The 8,772-nt window shown below is 36.0% G+C and overlaps 3 non-coding genes across 3 annotated transcripts; all 3 read right to left on the bottom strand.

Annotated features, from left to right (window-relative positions):
* Positions 1-812: 812 nt before the first annotated feature.
* LOC116802830 lies at positions 813-4,774 on the bottom strand. Its single transcript, XR_004363168.1, has one exon. It is a non-coding gene; the product is annotated as a large subunit ribosomal RNA (ribosomal RNA).
* Positions 4,775-5,168: 394 nt separating this feature from the next.
* Positions 5,169-5,347, bottom strand: LOC116802827. The gene has a single exon (XR_004363165.1). It is a non-coding gene; the product is annotated as a 5.8S ribosomal RNA (ribosomal RNA).
* A 687-nt stretch (positions 5,348-6,034) lies between these two features.
* LOC116802828 lies at positions 6,035-8,029 on the bottom strand. Its single transcript, XR_004363166.1, has one exon. It is a non-coding gene; the product is annotated as a small subunit ribosomal RNA (ribosomal RNA).
* Positions 8,030-8,772: the final 743 nt, after the last annotated feature.

The following is an 8,772-nucleotide window of genomic DNA, read 5'->3' on the forward strand; positions in this document are numbered from 1 at the left end:
TTAATTATATGATAGGGACAATATCATATGCGTCACTAAATTGATGACGAGGTGTTTGGCAACTTGATACAATTCTTTAAAGTCTTTATATCAAAAATTATATGATAAGGACAATATCATATGCGTCACTAAATTGATGACGAGGTGTTTGGCAACTTGACACAATTCATTAAAGTCTTTATATTAATTATATGATAGGGACAATATCATATGCGTCACTAAATTGATGACGAGGTGTTTGGCAACTTGACACAATCCATTAAAGTCTTTATATTAATTATATGATAGGGACAATATCATATGCGTCACTAAATTGATGACGAGGTGTTTGGCAACTTGATTCAATTCTTTAAAGTCTTTATATCAAAAATTATATGATAAGGACAATATCATATGCGTCACTAAATTGATGACGAGGTGTTTGGCAACTTGACACAATTCATTAAAGTCTGTATATTAATTATATGATAGGGACAATATCATATGCGTCACTAAATTGATGACGAGGTGTTTGGCAACTTGATACAATTCTTTAAAGTCTTTATATCAAAAATTATATGATAGGGACAATATCATATGCGTCACTAAATTGATGACGAGGTGTTTGGCAACTTGACACAATTCATTAAAGTCTTTATATTAATTATATGATAGGGACAATATCATATGCGTCACTAAATTGATGACGAGGTGTTTGGCAACTTGACACAATCCATTAAAGTCTTTATATTAATTATATGATAGGGACAATATCATATGCGTCACTAAATTGATGACGAGGTGTTTGGCTACAGGAAAAAATCATTTATTTATCGAATCATCAAGCAAAGGATAAGCTTCAGTGGATCGCAGTATGGCAGCTGCTCAACCACTTACAACACCTTGCCTGTTACAAAAGTCGTTTACAATTGATTCTAGGCTTTGTCATTGTATTAAATAATGCTTTTATATGTAACTAGCGCGGCATCAGGTGATCGAAGATCCTCCTAATTTACTATGTTACAAATTACATTGGCATCACATCCATTGTCGTTTATAAAATAAATTATAAACTTTAAATGGTTTAGAAGCCATACAATGCAAATTGCCCCTTATTTATCATTGCAGTCCAGCACGGATACGACCTTAGAGGCGTTCAGGCATAATCCAACGGACGTAGCGTCATACCACTGTTCGCTCGAACAAGTATTGTGCCATTGGTCCGTACCTGCGGTTCCTCTCGTACTACGCAGGAATGCTGTCGCAACAACGTTTTGTCATTAGTAGGGTAAAACTAACCTGTCTCACGACGGTCTAAACCCAGCTCACGTTCCCTTGCATGGGTGAACAATCCAACGCTTGGTGAATTTTGCTTCACAATGATAGGAAGAGCCGACATCGAAGGATCAAAAAGCGACGTCGCTATGAACGCTTGGCCGCCACAAGCCAGTTATCCCTATGGTAACTTTTCTGACACCTCTTGTTAAAAACTCTTTAAACCAAAAGGATCGATAGGCCGAGCTTTTGCTGTCCCTGTGTGTACTGAACACCGAGATCAAGTCAGCATTTGCCCTTTTGCTCTATGTGTGGTTTCTGTCCGCACTGAGCTGGCCTTGGGACACCTCCGTTATTATTTGAGAGATGTACCGCCCCAGTCAAACTCCCTACCTGGCAATGTCCTTGAATTGGATCATACCTGAGTAATTGGAGTTATACCAAATTTTCAAATCAAAAATACATAAATGCATCGTTTTATTAAAGAATTTGTTTGCGATTATATAACAAACTCGTGATACTTTGATCAAGAAGCTTGCATCAAAACCCAATACCATAAGATATAATAAATATATCCGTATAATGGCTAGGAAATGATACACGTTCCATTTAATCAAGTAAGTAAGGAAACAATAAGAGTAGTGGTATTTCATTGACGATACCAAACCGAGGTCTAATATCTCCCACTTATTCTACACCTCTTATGTCTCCTTACACTGCCAGATTAGAGTCAAGCTCAAAAGGGTCTTCTTTCCCCGCTAATTATTCCAAGCCCGTTCCCTTGGCTGTGGTTTCGCTAGATAGTAGATAGGGACAGTAGGAATCTCGTTAATCCATTCATGCGCGTCACTAATTAGATGACGAGGCATTTGGCTACCTTAAGAGAGTCATAGTTACTCCCGCCGTTGACCCGCGCTTACTTGAATTTCTTCACTTTGACATTCAGAGCACTGGGCAGAAATCACATTGTGTCAACACCCGCTAGGGCCATCACAATGCTTTGTTTTAATTAGACAGTCGGATTCCCCAAGTCCGTGCCAGTTCTGAATTGATTGTTAATTGATAATCGTTATAATTGATAAGAACTAATTGGTTTAACCCAAATAGTATTCTTAAAAATTTTAGCAAGAAAGTTCCACAATTGGCTACGTAACTAAACTATCCGGGGAACAAGTAACTAACATAAATGCTAGAAACTCTATTTACCCAGAACGAGCACATAAACCATGTTATTGTTTCCCAATCAAGCCCGACTATCTCAATCTTCAGAGCCAATCCTTATCCCGAAGTTACGGATCTAATTTGCCGACTTCCCTTACCTACATTATTCTATCGACTAGAGACTCTTCACCTTGGAGACCAGCTGCGGATATTGGTACGGCCTGTTGAGAAGTTTGCGTGTCCCCACCATAAATTTTCAAGGTCCGAGGAGAAAATATCGACACAACAGTATATGTCATGCTCTTCTAGCCCATCTACCATATCTCTCTGCGAAAGACTTCCATGGTAGTACGGCTATAAAACAGAAAAGAAAACTCTTCCGATATCTCTCGACGGCTTCTTTATGGTCGTTCCTGTTGCCAGGATGAGCACGAGGCCCATATTTAATAACAAACGGATACTCAACAGGTTACGGAATTGGAACCGTATTCCCTTTCGTTCAAAATTATTCAAGTGTATTATATTCGCTTTGTTTATATAGTTAGGCATTTTTGTTTTACTTGAAAATTTTCGGCTTTCGCCTTGAACTTAGGACCGACTAACTCGTGATCAACCACTGTTCACACGAAACCCTTCTCCACTTCAGTCCTCCAAGGTCTCATTCGATTATTTGCTACTACCACCAAGATCTGTACCAATGGCAGCTCCATGCAGGCTTACGCCAAACACTTCTACGCATACCATTGTACCTTCCTACTCACTAAAGTTTCAAAATTTATATCACAAGTAATATAAATCATCTACTTTAGCGGTAATGTATAGGTATACAACTTAAGCGCCATCCATTTTAAGGGCTAGTTGCTTCGGCAGGTGAGTTGTTACACACTCCTTAGCGGATTTCGACTTCCATGATCACCGTCCTGCTGTTTTAAGCAACCAACGCCTTTCATGGTATCTGCATGAGTTGTTAATTTGGGCACCGTAACATTACGTTTGGTTCATCCCACAGCGCCAGTTCTGCTTACCAAAAGTGGCCCACTGGGCACATTATATCATAACCTTGAACTTCATATCAAGAAAGTTAAGGTTCTTACCCATTTAAAGTTTGAGAATAGGTTAAGATCGTTTCGACCCTAAGGCCTCTAATCATTCGCTTTACCAGATAAGATTATTTTATATAATATTAAAATGCACCAGCTATCCTGAGGGAAACTTCGGAAGGAACCAGCTACTAGATGGTTCGATTGGTCTTTCGCCCCTATACTCAATTCTGACAATCGATTTGCACGTCAGAACTGTTTCGGTCTTCCATCAGGGTTTCCCCTGACTTCAACCTGATCAAGTATAGTTCACCATCTTTCGGGTCACAGCATATATGCTCAAGGTACGTTCCAGTTAGAGGCATAAATAATATAAATATACATTATACATAACTATATAGAACGCCCCGGGATTGTGTTAATTAGCTATAAATAGCTAAAAAACTAATCCCATTATTAGTCAAGTTAATTACGCTATTAGGTTTACATCCCAATAACTTGCACATATGTTAGACTCCTTGGTCCGTGTTTCAAGACGGGTCCCGAAGGTATCCTGAATCTTTCGCATTGTTAATCATACAAGAGCATATAATAAACACAAAAATCAATGATAATTATGCCATTATATAATTCCGAAAAATTAACGCTCTGTAATAATATAAATCTATCAGCACTTTATCAAATTAATAACATTTATTCTGTGTTAAAATGCAAGCAATTTAATTGGAATAAACTATAAGTTATATTTTATGATAAATTTGGGATATGCTAATAGATTACAATGTCCTTATATGGAAAAAATGCACATTATTCTTAATAATATTATTTAAATATTACAATTTTAATGATGAATTTTCCATAACGGATATTCAGGTTCATCGGGCTTAACCTCTAAGCAGTTTCACGTACTGTTTAACTCTCTATTCAGAGTTCTTTTCAACTTTCCCTCACGGTACTTGTTTACTATCGGTCTCATGGTTATATTTAGTTTTAGATGGAGTTTACCACCCACTTAGTGCTGCACTATCAAGCAACACGACTCTTTGGAAACATCATCTAGCAATCATTAACGTTATACGGGCCTGGCACCCTCTATGGGTAAATGGCCTCATTTAAGAAGGACTTAAATCATTAATTTCTCATACTAGAATATTGACGCTCCATACACTGCATCTCACATTTGCCATATAGACAAAGTGACTTAGTGCTGAACTGTTTTCTTTTCGCTCGCCGCTACTAAGAAAATCCTTGTTAGTTTCTTTTCCTCCCCTAATTAATATGCTTAAATTCAGGGGGTAGTCCCATATGAGTTGAGGTTGTATATATAACTATATTTTGCCATAAATTCTTTATATATAAATGATAAAACAATCAATTAAATTCGTTATAAATAGTTCCAATAGTTCTTGTAAGCAAAGTCATTTTTATCCATTTAACGAACCAACGAAGAATAATAACAAAACCAAGATTTTTCTTTTTCCGAATCATTAATAAGAGACAATTCTAGATGAAAAATATTTCAATTTTTTATGCTAGACATTTCTCAGTATTATTTGATTGAAAAAGAAAATATTTCTCTTCGTTTTTCACATTCAAATGTGAGATAATGTTTTTCATTTCTTTTTTAATATTATGAATAAAATCATTATTTAATCCAATAATATACCATATGCTTATAAAAAATTTATAAACAACTTAATTAGCATAGTCTTACAACCCTCAACCATATGTAGTCCAAGCAGCACTATAAAATTAATTAAAGTACATAACAGCATGGACTGCGATATGCGTTCAAAATGTCGATGTTCATGTGTCCTGCAGTTCACACGATGACGCACAGTTTGCTGCGTTCTTCATCGACCCATGAGCCGAGTGATCCACCGCTTAGAGTTTTATAATTCAATTTTATATAATGTCAATATTGTTTTTATTGAAAGAAATTAAAAATACACCATTTTACTGGCATATATCAATTCCTTCAATAAATTTATTTTTATACCTAAAATAAATGTTGCGAAATGTCTTAGTTTCATATAAGCATTATGTATCATAATAATCTGGTTATGGTTTGCTATTTTGGGTGACACATACTGCAAAATTTATATAAAACATTAACCTGATGGATGACAGGTACAAACATTGTATATTTTAGGTTGTTGCATTAGCCAACGTATGCTCATAACATAGATGAACAATACATATTCGCAACGCGTGTATATTATGGTCCATATACACACACACTTATTTTGATTACCACACATTCAAAATTATTTTTATTTTAATTCGACTTCTACTTTCGAATTTAGTTTAGTTTCTTCGATTTCCATTTTCGAGAATTTGTTTTTATAGGAAACGCCGTTGTTGTAGTAAGTACTGCCACAAATACGCACAGCAACATTAATAATGTTAAAGTCTTTTTATGAGGTTGCCAAGCCCCACATATAAAATAAAAGCCATCTTCATTTTATTTTGACTTTAACTTTTGATTCCGTGGAATCATTTTGTAATATTTTTATTTTGGTAAATTGTATTTATTTGTATTATAACAAATATTTATTAACGATAAGGATATTATACAATAATGATCCTTCCGCAGGTTCACCTACGGAAACCTTGTTACGACTTTTACTTCCTCTAAATAATCAAGTTCGGTCAACTTTTGCGAAACAACCGTAACACGCAAGGCGTCACAGTGATCACGTCCGGAGACCTCACTAAATAATTCAATCGGTAGTAGCGACGGGCGGTGTGTACAAAGGGCAGGGACGTAATCAATGCGAGTTAATGACTCACACTTACTGGGAATTCCAAGTTCATGTGAACAGTTTCAGTTCACAATCCCAAGCATGAAAGTGGTTCAGCGGTTTACCCGGACCTCTCGGTCTAGGAAATACACGTTGATACTTTCATTGTAGCGCGCGTGCAGCCCAGGACATCTAAGGGCATCACAGACCTGTTATTGCTCAATCTCATTATTGCTAGACGCAATTTGTCCATTTAAGAAGCTAGTGTCCTTATAATGGGACAAACCAACAGGTACGGCTCCACTTACATAAACACATTCAAACACAATAAACATTTTACTGCCACCATGAATGAAGGCTACATAAGCTTCAGCACCATAATCCTGAAGATATCTATTTAATATATTTGAGTCTCGTTCGTTATCGGAATTAACCAGACAAATCACTCCACGAACTAAGAACGGCCATGCACCACCACCCATAGATTCGAGAAAGAGCTATCAATCTGTCTTACACACTTATGTTCGGACCTGGTAAGTTTTCCCGTGTTGAGTCAAATTAAGCCGCAGGCTCCACTCCTGGTGGTGCCCTTCCGTCAATTCCTTTAAGTTTCAGCTTTGCAACCATACTTCCCCCGGAGCCCAAAAGCTTTGGTTTCCCGGGAAGCGACTGAGAGAGCCATAAAAGTAGCTACACCCAATTGCTAGCTGGCATCGTTTATGGTTAGAACTAGGGCGGTATCTGATCGCCTTCGAACCTCTAACTTTCGTTCTTGATTAATGAAAACATCTTTGGCAAATGCTTTCGCTTAAGTTAGTCTTACGACGGTCCAAGAATTTCACCTCTCGCGTCGTAATACTAATGCCCCCAAACTGCTTCTATTAATCATTACCTCTTGATCTGAAAACCAATGAAAGCAGAACAGAGGTCTTATTTCATTATCCCATGCACAGAATATTCAGGCATTTGAAGCCTGCTTTAAGCACTCTAATTTGTTCAAAGTAATAGTACCGGCCCACAATAACACTCGTTTAAGAGCACTAGTGCAGGTTTTTAAATAGGAGGAACATATGAAAAAATACAAGTATTTAATCACATATAAGAACTCCACCGGTAATACGCTTACATACATAAAGGTATAGTACTAACCACAATTGTAAGTTGTACTACCCGTATGAAGCACAAGTTCAACTACGAACGTTTTAACCGCAACAACTTTAATATACGCTATTGGAGCTGGAATTACCGCGGCTGCTGGCACCAGACTTGCCCTCCAATTGGTCCTTGTTAAAGGATTTAAAGTGTACTCATTCCAATTACAGGGCCTCGGATATGAGTCCTGTATTGTTATTTTTCGTCACTACCTCCCCGAGCTGGGAGTGGGTAATTTACGCGCCTGCTGCCTTCCTTAGATGTGGTAGCCGTTTCTCAGGCTCCCTCTCCGGAATCGAACCCTGATTCCCCGTTACCCGTTGCAACCATGGTAGTCCTAGATACTACCATCAAAAGTTGATAGGGCAGACATTTGAAAGATCTGTCGTCGGTACAAGACCATACGATCTGCATGTTATCTAGAGTTCAACCAATATAACGATCTTGCGATCGCTTGGTTTTAGCCTAATAAAAGCACATGTCCCATAAGGTTCATGTTTTAATTGCATGTATTAGCTCTAGAATTACCACAGTTATCCAAGTAACTGTTAACGATCTAAGGAACCATAACTGATATAATGAGCCTTTTGCGGTTTCACTTTTAATTCGTGTGTACTTAGACATGCATGGCTTAATCTTTGAGACAAGCATATAACTACTGGCAGGATCAACCAGAATAATGTTTTTCCTTCATATTCCATTCATATTTTTTGAATCGAAATAAGCAATATAATAGATATATAGATTTTTCACTTTATATAATTCCATGATTTTTATTATATTGAATAAAATTCAATATTTCGCCTTTGGGTAAAATTTTAAATATATAAATATAAGTAAAAAATCTATTCGATTACGGCCATTTTTATATAGCATTCGTAATCCATATTTTCATTTTTAATTTATACTTGTTTTACCAATATAACAAGAATTTCATATAATTATTGTAATATATATGTTTCTATAATTTTATCTTTTTATATATACATATTTCATTATAAAATATCATTTTATTTCCAACATACATAATTATTGTATCCACACATGTACAATTTTTGTTTAACCAATATAAATATTAAGTTAAATCATTTGCATTTTGAAGATAAATTTAAAATTTATCTCTTTTCATATATCTCTCTGGTAATATATAACATAAAACCAAGCGCATATGATAATATTTCCACATTTAATATATAATTTTATATTTCTTTCATAAGAATCCATATTTGTATTATACCGTAACGATATAATAATCCAACTATACGGCAGGTAATAAATTAATATTTGCCTGCCTCCAAAAATTAACGATAATATATGGAAACGATTTGTTATTCTATATATAATAGAAACTTGACTTTTGTTTCAACGATATTATCTAAAAAGCGTATATTCCTATTATCCGCGGAGCCAAGTCCCGTGTT

Source organism: Drosophila sechellia, unplaced genomic scaffold (assembly GCF_004382195.2).
Source record: "Drosophila sechellia strain sech25 unplaced genomic scaffold, ASM438219v1 U_230, whole genome shotgun sequence".
Classification (NCBI taxonomy): Eukaryota; Metazoa; Arthropoda; class Insecta; order Diptera; family Drosophilidae; genus Drosophila; species Drosophila sechellia.